Genomic DNA, 15,303 nt, shown 5'->3' on the forward strand with positions numbered 1-15,303 from the left:
ATTACAGGAATACAGGTTAGGAAAGGGAAGGGAGGGATGGAATAAACAAAGAAGTACAATATCTTCTGCTTCTACTCAAATAAAGCAGGCAAGTTTAGTAACATCAAGTAGACACTAGTACTATTTACTCAGTAGTGTGTGTGCTGTATGCACGCTTGTGTGTGTCTGTGTGTGTGTGTGTGTGTGTGTGTGTGTGTTATTATAGGGCTGCAAGAGATAAAGGAAGAGTCAGAGACAGAGGGCGAGTGCTCAACTCAAAGGGCCACCCAGTGGGACACACACTCATGCTTTTATATTAAGCACATGTACGATGCCGAGGTGTCTGGAGCATTCTATTGTATGCTTTAGTTTTATATATATATTTACATGAGTTCCAAATGATTATGTGACAAGTAGTGACATATCAGTAGGATTTCAGTACAATTAACATTTAGATTTTAGTTTTTCAAAGAAAGTGTTTGTTTACAGTGGATTTAGAAATACATGAAGACTCGTTTTTAAATAGTTATATTCAGTTTAGTTGTGATACTCCGATGGATGGTCTAGATGGATGGATTTCTGGATGGTTGTTGAATGGACTGTGATGTTAGCAAGGAGTGATGATTTGGGCTGGAATATTGGGAAGTGAGATGAAAGGTCCCTTTAGGGTCTCTGAGGGCGTTGAAATGACTTCTGCAAGATATGTGGAGTTCATAACTGACCTGCTTCTGCTATGGCATAAAAAGAAGGATAGTGCCTTCTGAAATAAAAGGATTTTAATGCAGGACTCCAAAAAGCACCACTGCAATAAAACTGGTTGAAAATGTATTTCTATACCCACTATAAACGTTTCTCTCTGTGAGCCTTGGTTAGTGGATGCGACTTTATGCACAACTGCCAGCCTGCATGGAGAAGTTACAGAGACTCCAGCAGCTTCAAATACCTCAAATGGCTTTTTTTTTTTATAGCTGTTCTAAATGCATTTGTTTGCCAGAAACTTCCCTTAATATAAACCTTTATCTTACCAAGTTGTTCTGTGCCCTAAATTACTTACAAATCGTGTGATAGCTCAATAATCTGTATGAAGTTTTCGCAAAATATTAGTTGTTTTTATGCCTCTTGCAAGGTATATATTGCCAAAAGTTTTGGGACACCTACCTTTACATGCACATGATCTTTAATGGCATCCCATTCTTAATCTGTAGGGTTTAATATGGAGTTGGCCCAGCCTTTGCAGCTATAACAGCTTCAACTCTTCTGGGAAGGCTTTCCACAAGGTTTAGGAGTGTGTTTAGGAGCGCATTTGTGAGGTCAGGCACTGATGTTGGATGAGAAGGCCTGGCTCTCAGTGTCCGCTCTAATTCATCCCAAAGGTGTTCTATCGGGTTGAGGTCAGGACTCTGTGCAGGCCAGTCAAGTTCCTCCACACCAAACTCGCTCATCCATGTCTTTATGGACCTTGCTTTGTACACTGGTGCGCAGTCATGTTGAAACAGGAAGGGGCCATCCTCAAACTGTTCCCACAAAGTTAGGAGCATGAAATTGTCCAAAATGTCTTGGTATGCTGAAGCATTAAGAGTTCCTTTCACTGGAACCAAGGGGCCAAGCCCAACCCCTGAAAAACAACCCCACACCATAACCCCCCTCCACCAAACTTTACACTTGACACAATGCAGTCAGGCAAGTACCGTTCTCCTGGCAACCGCCAAACTCAGACTCATCCATCGGATTGCCAGGCAGAGAAGCGTGATTGGTCACTCAGAGAACACGTCTCCACCGCTCTAGAGTCCAGTGGCGGCGTGCTTTACCCCACTGCATCACCACTGTGATGTAAGGCTTGGATCCAGTTGCTCGGCCATGGAAACCCATTCCATGAAGCTTTCTACGCACTGTTCTTGAGCTAATCTGATGGCCACGTGAAGTTTGGAGGTCTGTAGCTATTGACTCTGCAGAAAGTTGGCGACTTCTGCACACTGTGCACCTCGGCATACACTATAATGTACAAAAAAGTTTGGGGAAAAAAAGGTTTTTTGGTCATTTTTGGTCAGCATCATTACTCTTCAGTGTCACATGATCCTTCAGAAATCATTCTAATATGCTGGTTTCATGCTCAGCTATTAATAATGGTTCTTATATTATCAATTGTGAAAACAGTAGTGTGATTTTTGGGCAGGGCTATTTGCTTCACCATCCATTGGCAGATTGGGAGAGTGAAACCTGCTTTAAAACACAAATCATGTTTAAAATTGAAACACTTCCCAGTATGACAGAGTCACGATTCAAATATTACAAATTTCATACTGTAGGAAACGTAATGATCCAATAAAAACATTAAATTCCCTGTGATATTCATGGGGCGTTTGTACATTTTATATTAGCAACCAAATGATCGAATTTATCATAAATAGCCATTGTGTTCCCACATGTTTGCTGAAGTTTGTAGGTCTTGAGTAACATTAGCAGGGTCATTGAGTTCATAGAAACCCTCTCACTGAGGACCCACGTGTTTTAGCGGTCTGTGTTTATGCCCGTCTGAATACTTGCCATATTTTCCTCTTCAGTGGCACATAGCCATGAGAAATACATGTCTTCTTCAATATGGATGGTACCCCTTCCCTGAGAGACAGAAATGAAGGGAGATTTTACACTACCCCGTTGTATGTGTTGATCATGTGTGTGAGGTTTTGTTTTGAGTGTTATTGTATGATGGGGTCACATGGGCTAGCGCACACTCGCTCAGCACGTAGCTCTGACATTCACAAAGGGCTGTGCCAGACTTTGGTCACATTTACTCTGTAATCTGTTTGTCCTGTGTCACATCACTCATGGCCTCATTCAGAATGTAGGCCATTATCAGGAGAGCGCTGCTGTATCACTGTCACACACGCACAATGACTCACATCCTGTCATGAAGTTGCTGATCCTAAATGTATATTTTTATTATTATTGCATGTGCAAAGAATGCCTACTTTACACTGACAACGTTATATCTGGAGGTCATCAAGTTGTTGTATTGTTATCATTCCGATAAATCAAAAAAACCCTGGCCGGGATGCTTAAACAGACAGAGCAATGTTTTGATAGTGGCAGTGTTTAGAATGTTTGGGAGAAATCAACCTACTAATAAATCAACATATGAATGGTTTACTTCTAGTTGTCTCTGCGTGTTAAGATTGAATAGGAGAAAACATTTTAACATTTAACAAATAATTTAACATTTTAGCAGACTATACACTTCACCTTGGGACAAGTAAACATGAACACCATTGAGTTGATATATTGAGTAAACTAGCTGAATGAGTGTCATTTAAGCTTCAATTTCATGCCATGTATTAAAATGAAAATATTAGTTTTTAGTCATGCCCATTACTTCGAGGTCTTCTGTATGCGAGTGCGCTACTAAAAGTTGACAATTCACTCATTTGCTTCAAAATGACAGTCTTTCTTCATTAAAATGTACCAATATGATGACTCAAGTTACAATACAAGTTTCTTTGTTCTGCTGAACACAAAGGACGATGTTGAAGAATGCCGGTAAACAAACAATTCTTGGGCCCCATTGACTTCCATAGTATGGAGGGGGAAAAAATACTATGGAAGACAATGGTGCCCCAGGATGGTTTGGTTACCGACATTCTTCAAAACATCTTCTTTTGTGTTAAGCAGAAGAAAGACAGTCATACAGGTTTGGAGCAAACTTGAGGGTGAGTAAATTAGGCCTGACGCGATTGGTCGATACAATCGACTGCGTCAACACTGTTAATTAGTCGACTGGGCAAGTTGGGTACGATATGAAATTGTATTAGTACCGGTAACATTACTTTAAAAATGTCTAATTATATAGAGTCTAATAAGAGCCATATTTCTTAATTTGCGTCGATGTGTGACAGCAGGAGTGTGTGTGAGCTCTGCTTCCATCGTTCACTAAACAATGGAAGCAGAACACTCAAATATACACGCGCAGCTCAGGAAAAAGAAAGCAACAGAAAAGTGCGGCGAGGTCAAGACGTGCTCGTGCGCGCTGCCGGACTCTGACCAGACACACTCCTTTCACTCGGACAGATCGTGATGCCAGTTTCGTGGATTATTGGGTTTGAATGGTAAAATGCACGTCCTGGCGAGTATTCGGGGAAACGCAGTCGTATACCGAGTTGAATGAGAAATCGGGTGTTGCAATGAATTTGGTCCGTGCAGCTCTTAAAGGGCCGGACCTAATATTCTGTGTGAAGCAGGACAGGGCAGGAACATGCCGGCCAAGTGAGTTTTTAGGGTTTATTAACCCTAAAAACAATGATAAAACAAAGAATAGTAAGTTCTGTCATATTATTCAATTACTTTTACTGTTTTTTGCCATGGTATCGATTCAGTATCGGTATTGAGGTATTTTAGTCTGGTATCAAGTCATAATTTTGGTATCGTGACAACACTATTCTATAAAAAGTATTTGCTGATATTCTCTTTTTTTGTTATGTTGGTTTACAAATTTGTACCTTTTTCCATTTTTACTCTTTTAGTTTTACATTTTGTCAAGGGCTTGTTTACATGTATACTTTTTTATAGTACACTACTGAAGGCCAATGTTGCAAGTTAAATGAAATGTTTTTAAGTAAAATTGTTGAAAATTATTGTGATAAATAAGCCGATAGATTAATCGATTAATCGATAATTTAGTCGATAGATTAATTGATCTAAAAATAATCGTTAGTGGCAGCCCTAGAGTAAATACCATGCAATCAAGTACCAATAAGTACCAGATACCATGTATCTGAAGAAGATACATAAAAATAGGTCCACAACATTAAAGATCCAGCTGTATTTTTAACTGTGGGCATGGGGTACTTTTTATCCCTGTTTGCACCAAAGCCATCTGGTGGGTTTGCTGCCAAAAGCTCTTTTTTTTTGTTTCAGGTCCCTTTTAACCCTTTAAGACCTAAGGGTATTTTTACAATTAATTTTCCGCCTGGTGTTATTTACTAAAAAAGCTTGTAAAACATCAACCCTGTTGTGCACAGACAATTGACACACCTCTTTTTTTTCAAGACAATTTGCTCTGTCAGTATATTTGTGTTGCATTGATGTCACCTGAATGTAAAATAAATTATGGGACCATAAAGACAAATGAAAACATAAAACGGAAATTGAATCACTCAAATATTTATTGAAAACACACACAAATAAATAAAAGCTAAGCATATTTCCTCTGGAAAACAGTTTGTTCAAGTCTTTAGAGTCCTGGAACTCAGGAATAAACATGATAACTTATACAGAACCAAAACTATTTACATTTTTCCAAAAAAAGTCCAGGCGCTTTTGGCCTCTTTGGATTTTGGATATTTACTGGTGCCAAGCCTCAAAACAGTTCCTATCAGGAACTTCTCCTCAAACTTTCTCCTCAAACTTTTTCCTCAAACTTTCTCCACAAAACTACTAAAAACTGCAGCCGTCTCTCTCTCTCTATCCTCAACACTAGCCGTGCGTCTCTCTCTCTTCACAATAAAAGAGCTGTGGTTCATGCGTAATGACGCACACCAACGTGGATGACGGATCAGCCTGTCATTGGTCAAACCCTCATCCAAAATGGCAGCTAGCATCGCGCTAGCGGCAAAAATGACGGAAAATTTATAAATTATGGACATCAAGTGGATATATCTTGGATGTAAGCGTTTTGATTTATTGCTGAACAACTCCAAAAAGATGCACATGTTCCAGGCTGGATAGAAAACCTTCTGTAAAGGCTACAAAGACACCAAAGACACCACCGTGATGGCTAGCTTGTTAGCTTTCTGCTGGAAAAAACGGTAAGAAAATCGATAAAAGTTTCATGAAATAATATAGATATTTATCGGAGGTGCCGTGTGACGTCGTGGGCGATGCCGTCGGGCTCTGAGGGTTAAAGTACCAGTCGTGTCTGACAGCTGAATATGCTGGAGTTTGTTTCTGGATTAGTGAGGAGGATTTTTCTTGAAACACTCCCAAACAACATGTGGTGATGTAGGGGTTGTATGATAATAAAAATAAATTGTCTTTCTGAACACAAGACTCAACTAATCGCTGCAATTCTCCATCTGTGATTCTTTGAGAGTCTTTGGCCACTCAAACTGTCCTCCTCACTGTGCATTAGGACGATATAGACACACGTCCTCTTCCAGGCAGATTCCTAACATCTTTCGTTGATTGGAACTTCTTATTATTGCCCTTATGGTGGAAATGGGGATTTTCAATGCTTTAGCTATTTTCTTACAGACCCTTTCTATTTTGTGAAGCTCAACAATCTTTTGCTGCACATCAGAACTATATTCTATGGTTTTACTCATTGTGATGAATGATTAAGGGAATTTGGCCTTTGTGTTTCTTCATACTTATACTCCTGTGAAACAAGACGTCACGGCTGGACAATTTCATGCTCCTAGTCACCCTTGTGTGTGGGAATATACTTCAGAGATATTTTACTCATAAAAAAAATATAAGGGCACCAATAATCGTGGCCAGCGTGTTTAGGAGAAAAAACATTTCATAATGTGATTTTTCCCCTCAGTTTTAATTATTTTACTTCTATCAATGGTTAGATTTTTGCTGATTTATTTACAATGCAGATTTCTTTTTACTGCATATTTTACCAGGGTGCCAATAATTGTGAGCACAACAGGCATTTCTTTTTGACAGCCATCTTGCTCTGTCATAAGTTTTAACGTTTTTGTGGCAGCTCATGCTAGTTCGTGCTAAAAATTGCAGCTATTAGCTTACTGTTTTCTGTAAGCTAAGAAGCGAAAGCCTTACGATAACAAGCTTGTTTTTGTTCCTCAACTATTTCATCCATCTCACAGTTCAGAGAAACTCTTCCCCTCATCTCGCCCTGTCACCGTTTCTGCCACGCTAATTAAAACACCCTGACTGCTAACCCAATTTGACTCTCCATGACCAAATTGAGTTAGCTCACATTTCAAACAGATCTTAACTCTATTTTTCTCTTCCTGCAAATTTAGCGGCTTGAAACACATTTTTCCTCTCAGAAGTTGTTGACGCAGCGACGGGGATGACAGAGAGCTCAGTATATGAAACTAAACACTCCGACTGCCAAATCGATTCTCCCACAGACACGTGTTGATCCGTGAGCCGAGCGAGTGTCATGGAGCGTGTTCGTCAAACGTAGTGAGCGGTCTGGGATGGATAAGGGTGTGTGAGTGCTGCCATATGGAATGTGGAGTATTTTGAGCTCGTATTCCCCACATCAGGTCAATAAGGTCGGCCTGGAGGTCAGCGGTCAAAAGCTTTGACCTTGTGAAGTGAGATGAAGAAAGGATAGTGATATGCCCTTCGTGTTCGGCCACACACACACTCTGTCATCCTCATGCTTATAGGTTGCAGTAATTCAGTGTTTTAGTTGTACGCTAAGTCTTTGCAAATGTACACATACTTACACACTTTCACAAACAAGCACATGCATAATTTTATATACTTTATGTTCACAACATTCCGAAATTAGTGAATGCCGAAGTCTCTTCGGATTCCATGCTTGACTTTCCCATGACAAATCCCTTTAGGACAACCCACCCCATTCCCCTAACTCTCTCTCTCTCTCTCTCTCTCTCTCTCTCTCTCTCTCTCTCTCTCTCTCTCTCTCTCTCTCTCTCTCTCTCTCTCTCTCTCTCTCTCTCTCTCTCTCTCTCTCTCTCTCTCTCTCTCTCTCTCTCTTTCTCTCTCTCTTTCTTTGTGTCTGGCTCTTTCTTATTCTCCTTCCCAATGGATCATTATTTTCTGTGGCAAATGAAGTGTTTGTGCGCAGTTTGTTTGGGAACTGTGTGTTGGGGTGTGTTTTTGTAGCTGTGTGTGATTCTCGTGCTCAAATCCAGTCACACAATGACACCTACACAGATTTCGCCACAACACAACACAACACAGCTGTATCTGTCTGTCTGCTGATTTGTCTCATCCTTCTCAGCTCCACTAAATATAGCTATTTATACAACAGTTAGTTCCAGTCCATTTTGGGCAAGCTAGTTTGAAACTAACTTGTCAATCTACATGCAAAACATAATTGACTTCAAGATACGTGTCTGAAAAAGTGGCTAGTGCTGCCACGAGCTACTTACTAAAGCAAATTAAAGGGATAGTTTACCCTTAGTATCATCATTTACTCACCAAAATCATTTACTAAAGAATGTTAAGAATTAAAGAATGTTTGCACTTACATGATGGTGAGTAAATGATGACAGAATTAAAATGTTAGGGTGAACTATCCCTTTAAATGGGCAGTATAGTTTCTGATTATACACCTATCACCTATCAGGTGTTCCCCAGGTAAGCGACGCACACACACCCGGCCATCCACGTGATGTAAAAGAAAACGTGAGAGGCAATGTGCCCACTGTTGCCACTTTCAGTGATGGACAGGGGTCAGCATTGGCACCCTGACTGGTCTGCGCTATGCAGCCCCATACGCAACAAACTGTGATGCTCTGTGTATTCTGACACCTTTCTATCAGAACCAGCATTAACTTCTTGAGCAATTTGAGCTACAGTAGCTCGTCTGTTTGATCAGACCTCACGGGCCAGCCTTCGCTCCCCACGTGCATCAATGAGCCTTGGCCGCCCATGACCCTGTCACCGGTTCACCACTGTTCCTTCACTGGAGCACTTTTGATAGAGACTGACCACTGCAGACCAGGAACACCCCACCAGAGCTGCAGTTTTGGAGATGCTCTGACCCAGTCGTCTAGCCATCACAATTTGGCGCCTGCCATTTTTCCTGCTTCTAACACATCAACATTGAGGACAAAATGTTCACTTGCTGCCTAATATATCCCTCCCACTAACAGGTGCCGTGATGAAGAGATGATCAGTGTTATTCACTTCACCAGGTCATAATGTTGTGCCTGATCGGTGTATATTGTGTTTTCTGGTACAAAGACAATGAGGGTTTTTGAATGAGTGAACTTGTTTAGTTAATGCAACTAAAAATGTCAATACTTTGTGCAAATTAAACGAGCTACTTTTAAAACGCATATTCCACTATTAAAGAAAAATCGACTTAAAAAACGAATTAAAAAATCTAAAGTGTCTAAAAAACTGCTAAGATGCAATCTATTATTCAATACTTCTGTTGAGCCGGTGCTACTGAATCGCTTCATTCAAATGGCTCATGTAAATGAGGATACATTAAAATTAGTTACGATTAGTTACACTGAGTTATGTGAGAAAAAGAACAGATTTGGAAGAAATGTGCTAGAATGAATTGTAATTTACAGGACTGCATTTGTACCTCAGGTGTCGGAAGTAAAACTGCTATTTAGTCTCCTAGTACGTTTTATTGTGTTCTAGTTTTGGTGTTTGATCCACTGGTACTTTTTCGCTACACCTGACCAAACTGTTCTGTCGGCAGAGCAAATCACTGAAATACAGTATAATTTTGAAAATGGACAGTGCAATATTAAATAAAAGAATTGGGATATTGTTTAATTATCATTTACTGTCCACTTATGTAAACATTTACTTACAGTCAGCTTACATGTGGCTTCAGTTGTTGTATGCATGAAGTATGAATGTAAGAACTGTATATGTGAGCCGGTGATTTCAATGCATGTGATCATTTTTGGGAGGTAGGAAGAGATGTTGGAACCCTATAAAAAACTGCATGTTGTTTATCTATAAGAGCAAAACAGGATTGTAGCGAGAGGGAGAGATGTAGTTTGAAGAACAAAGGCACATATGACTGGCCTGCCCCCTCACACCCGCCCACTCAGGATCTCTGTGTGTTTGTTTATTAGCCTCTGAGCTCCACTGAGAGGTTAAACGCACATTTCTCTGACTCCATATTGGCTGTATACATATTATCAGAAAAGAAATGTATGTTTCATAAGCAATGCTATCTATACAAAGTTGCCATTACTTCTCTTCACTAAAAAGTAATAGAGAGATCATAGATGGACCATATATATATATCATAGATATACGGTATTGATCGATTGGTTGGTTGGTTGGTTGATTGATTGATTGTTTGAGTGATTGGTTAATTCTGATAATGCTTCAAGGGTTATGAAAATCTCTCATCTATATTTGTTTAACTGATATGTGGTATTAAAGCTACACTATGTAACTTTTCCGTCCACTAGAGGTCGCCTGTTCAAAACAAAGGCGTAGTTTGATGACGGCACGTTTGAGCGCAGAATCTTGGGAAATGTGGTCTTCAGCTCACAGCCGGTGGAAAAGAGTCAGGATAGGACTCGGGCAGAAATCATGTTCATGGATGCGATTATTAACGTTACTGTAGTGAAGCAGAGCAGGACAGAGTGTTGTGGAGCTGAGCAAGGCCGCAGGAGCGATTGAAGAGCGGGACTGTTATTATGGCATAGTCGCTGGCGGGACTTTTATTATGACATGGTTGCCGGCGCCACTTCCTCTTTTCCAGTCATGAGTTTGAGGTAACGCAACTCTGTTTATCGTATTAGATATATCTGAGTGTGTTGAAAAGGAAGTTATGACGTTCGCTCGGCGGCTGCTATGACACTTGTTCACACTGCAGTGAGAGTAAAGTGTTTCACTGAATAAAACCGGAAACCGAGGGGAACGCAGATATGACGCAATCGACAGGCGACTCCCTCACACGCATAGCTCACACGTCCTGGTTCCTTGGTTAAAATAGCAATTTTCTCACGATTTACAAATAGTTGAAAACATTTGGGATATTCTAAGTACTCAAATGAACAAAATATATAACACTGGCCTAGTGGTTTCTGGATATTTTACTGCAAAAATCCTACATAGTTCACCATTAAGGGGTCAAAGTTTGCCTGGTTGAGACGGCCCAATTATCCCCTGCTGGTCGATTCTGTAACTACACAATTAACAAAATGCATCCATTCTTCTTTAACAGCCTAATGGTTAGAGAGTCGGACTTGTAGGCAGTGTTGGGGAAAGTTACTTTGAAAAGTAATGCATTACAATATTGCGTTACTCCCTTAAAAAGTAACTATTTGAGTTACTTAGTTACTTTTTAAGAAAAGTAATGCATTACGTTACTTTTGCGTTACTTTTTCTCACCTGGGCTGGGCTTGTTTTTGTTTATAGCAAAAAAGTTATATTTTTGTGCAATGGTAAAGACCTCTTCATACCAAAATTGAAATAATAAGCCCGAGGCTGAGGTAAAAATGCAAATTCACGCATTAACAGTAGAGGGCGCAGCTCTGCTGCCATTCTGGATAACGGTAGAATAGGATGCAGTAGAAAAAAGTTTTACCAATAAAAACAAAAAATCTAGTCATTTTCATCATCAAAGGTCAGCAGCAAGACATTGGTAAATGAAATATAAAGGTATTATGCATAAAAATAGTTGTTTTATTTAACATTTAATTATTGGAGGTTTGCATATACTCTGATTTTGCATATTGATTTTATTCATTTTGAGGAGTACAGAATCTTTATTGTGCAAGTGAGATAAAAAAAATGCTCACATTTAGTCTGGAACTACAATAACCCTCATGTTTACACACACGCCTCTGCACTTATTTTTCTCAACATGGAGGTAGGAGAGCTGTCAGTCAAATAAATGTGAAAAAGTAACTTGCGTTACTTTTTTGAAAAAGTAACTCAGATATTTTGTTGTTAATTTGAAAAGTAATGCGTTACTTTACTAGTTACGTAACTCAAGTTACTTGTAATGCGTTACCCCCAACACTGCTTGTAGGCGGGTTCAAGTCTCAGGTCCGGCAAGAATTGTCATTGGGGGGAGTGAATAACCAGCGCTCTCTTCCACACTCAATACTGAGTTAAGACCCTTGAGCTAGGCACCGAACCCCCAACTTCTCCCCGGGGCGCCGCAGAAATGGCTGCCACTGCTCTGGGTGTGTGTTCACTATTGTGTGTGTGCACTTGGATGGGTTAAATGCAGAGCACAAATTCCAAGTATGGGTCACCACACGTCATTTCACTTTCACTTTCAAAAGGAGCCATGTATTGACTAAATGCCGTTTTTGCAAGAAATATTTATTTGTATTTATTTATTTAAACCCGGTTCAAATACTTCCAGAGTTCCTGCCCCAGCTGAACATGAATAGGAATACTGTAGATCTTCAGGAATATTAGACCTCATTGGTTTTTGGGACCGTCAAAGAGGGAAAGAGCAGCGCGTGCTTTTATTTGAGTTTCCTCCATCACTATAACACAGCACACGCATTACTCTCTCGGTTTCGTTCAGTGTGAACGCTGCGCTGGTATTTCCTGTTTATGCTGTTGGAGAAACGCCCTTTGAACTTTTCCAACATGCACTCCCTCAGGACACCCCCGTTCTGCACTCCGGCCCCCTGTCCAGCCTCTCTCAGCATCCCTTTGTGTTCAGTGCAAATAACACAATCAGCATGTTCTGCGCTCGCCAAGATGTTGGGAGTCTTTTGTGGATGGGTTTGTGAATGAGTGTGTGAGAACCTTAACACCCGGTCATCACAGACGCATTCACCCATATGAAGAGAAACGAGCTGATGTACATGCTGAAAACTATTCCTTTCAGCTTATTTAAATAAGAGCGTGCAAAGAACAAATGAGACTCCCTTTTTACACCTGATAAGAGCGTGGGGGCAATGTAAGGAATCGAATAACAAGTTGTGAAATTTTTCGTTTCATGAAAAATTATCAGCATTTTTTAATGGTTATCAGTATTTAAAAATGTTTTTACTGTAGAATAATTTTTTTTTGTTAAAAAAAAATATATATTTTTTTTAATTCCAATGTTTTGTTTTCCTGATCACATTTGTAGTGTTAATATTTCAGCATCCAGATATATATGTCAGTAAGATATGTTTGTACTTAAAATAAATTAATACTTTTATTTAGCTAGAATGCATTAAATTGATCCAAAGTTACGGTACAGATTTTAAAATTGATACAAAAGATTTCTACTTCAAAAACATGCTGTTCTTTTGAACTTTCTATTCATCAAAGAATCTTGTAAAAAAAAAAAAAAAGATATATATATATATATACATATTATCAGGGTTTCCACAAAAATATGAAGCATCACAACTGTTTTTAACATCTGCAATAATAAGAAATGTTTCTTTAGCATTAAATCATACTATGAGAATGATTTCTGAAGGATCATGTGACACTGAAGATTGGAGTAATGATGCTGAAAATTCAGCTGACATCATAGGGATGAATTGCATGTAAAATATATTCAAATGCAAAACAGCTATTTTAAATTGTAATACTATTTTACAATATTACTGTTTTTACTTTATTATTTATTTTGTGTATTACTCAACTAAAACCACCACCAGATTGAGATTTATGTATATTTGGAAGCATAAATATGGCACTTTATTTGCGATGTGTGTAAATAATAGACCCTCCTTTAGATTCAGGTGTAAACAGGGCCAGAGTAATGAAAGACTGATAACAATCAAGGAAATGTAACAAAAATCCATTACTGCTCACAACCAAAAAATTGTTAGGGCATACAATCCCCCATTTTATCCTAATAGTTATGCCAAGAAACGTTATTGAGACAGAATAGAATGATGTGTTTTGTTCTTTGTGTTGAGATTATTTACAAGCCTGCGACATTGTATTTACTTAACACTGTGAATAGATCGTTGACATTTGGCCATGAGACAGTAGACACAATTGGTGGGAAAGACCACAGCGGACAGAGAAACAGAGAGACGTTTGGGCTAAAAAGATTCTGATCAAGAGGTAGACAGCCACTTGAATAAAACAAAGAGTGTGTTTTTATAAATGAGCTCAGAGTAGACGAGAACTTGTGGACCGTATTGAAGCATTGAAGTGTTTCTTTAGTTAACACAAGCCTCTCAGGGAGCTGAAGATGTATTGTTTCCCACTCCGAGAGTCTGATCCGATCGAGTCAGGCGGATTGAGAGCGGTCCAGGGGAGTGGCGATCCAAGTTTATGCGTGTAAGTGTGTGTGTTACGGTGGCAAGACTCGCATTCCTGCTACTGTAACCCAGAGGAGGGCCGAAAGTAGCCGCCTTCCCCCTCCCTCCTTCCCTCCCTCTCTCTCTCCTTGTCCTTCTCACCCTCCCTTCCTCCTTTCCTCCCTCGCTCTCTCTTGCTGTCCCTCACCGTACCACTCCATAATTAAACGATCACAGGATGATAGTATGAATTTGAGCCGAAGTTGATAACCTGCAGGATTGCCGAAAGAGCTCCATTAGCAAAAAACAGACGTTTAGAGCAGCGGGCACTTGCTTCTTCTTTTTTGGCTGTTTTTTTCCTGCGTTTCCAGCTGAGGGAGGTGTCCTCTACAATTCTCAGTCACCCCAAGCACCCTTACAGATTGCCGTGCCACCTTTGGGTATGCCGGGGGTAAGTATGTTTGCTGACTGCATGCTCAAACATATGCTATGCATCACTGTCTCAGGTGGGTTTAGATAGCTGTGCAACAGGTGTATCTTGAATGATGCTGTCAATTGTATTGAGTTGGATCTAAATGGTTTGTTTCTTGTATTGTGAAAAGTTGTCACCTTAGTGTGAACAAGTTACACGAGGCTGTGTGTTACCGCACGTGTAGTTTGATTAGCAGTGCTTATATAAAGTGGTTAGAAGTTCTTAAACTGATCCGATTGAGTTGTTTATTGTACAGTTGTAGTGTGTGTGGTTGGTCACCGACGTTTGAGTGAAATGTACTTGTGATGGGCGTGGGGTGGGAAGGAAACTGTAAGTCTGGCAGAGTTCAGATTAGCATGTACACACAGAGCAACACTATAATCTGGATTAGTGGTCTAAGGTCTGAAGGTGGTTCACACCGGTAATCAGCCCACACAGAGATCAGCTAATGTTACTTTTTGCGTTCTTGTGTGTTTGCGTGCAGGATATTTATGGCTGCGTATGAAATCCCACGTTGGTTCACAGTGCCGTTGTACAGGCTGCTTTGGAATTTCTCTGCATTTGCAGGAACATGTGCGTTTGACAGCCATTTATGCTTGTGCAAAGGAACACATGTGGTTTGTGTGTTTAAACATACACAAACACACATAAACTGTATACATAAAACTAATTGTGTGCATGTGTACTTTTATGCACTTGTGCGTGTGTGTGACTCTTGCATGCAGAAATAGTGTTACAGTTGTTCAGCATGTGTAGGTAAGAGATGAGTGAATGTAACTGTGTTACATGATGAGGTTTTTATAGTACTGTTAAGACGCTCTGGTAATGTTGTTGTAACATTTTGATAGTGTCACTTTAGCAGTCCATTGTGGATTCCTGTTTTTCAACTCTGCTGGAACACACTGTCTGTTCAACCTTTCCTGTTGTGTTTCTCCTACACACTTCCACTGCAGTGGCCTGGATAGTGTGTGTGTGTGTCTGCACATTGTT

At 39.9% G+C, this 15,303-nt stretch overlaps 1 protein-coding gene across 3 annotated transcripts in view; it reads left to right on the top strand.

The window, feature by feature from the left end:
• arhgap46b (Rho GTPase activating protein 46b) overlaps positions 1–15,303 on the top strand; it is a 92,602-nt gene that overhangs the window by 51,652 nt on the left and 25,647 nt on the right. The window contains exon 1 of one of the 3 annotated variants that reach the window (XM_079801877.1): positions 13,912–14,292. The exons of the other annotated variants lie outside the window; for them this stretch is intronic. The gene's annotated coding sequence lies outside the window, so the exon portion shown is untranslated. Of the gene's footprint in view, positions 1–13,911; positions 14,293–15,303 lie in introns of those variants that run through there. 3 annotated transcript variants of the gene reach the window in all.

This window comes from Gobio gobio, assembly GCF_949357685.1.
Source record: "Gobio gobio genome assembly, chromosome: 21".
In the NCBI taxonomy this organism is placed as follows: Eukaryota; Metazoa; Chordata; class Actinopteri; order Cypriniformes; family Gobionidae; genus Gobio; species Gobio gobio.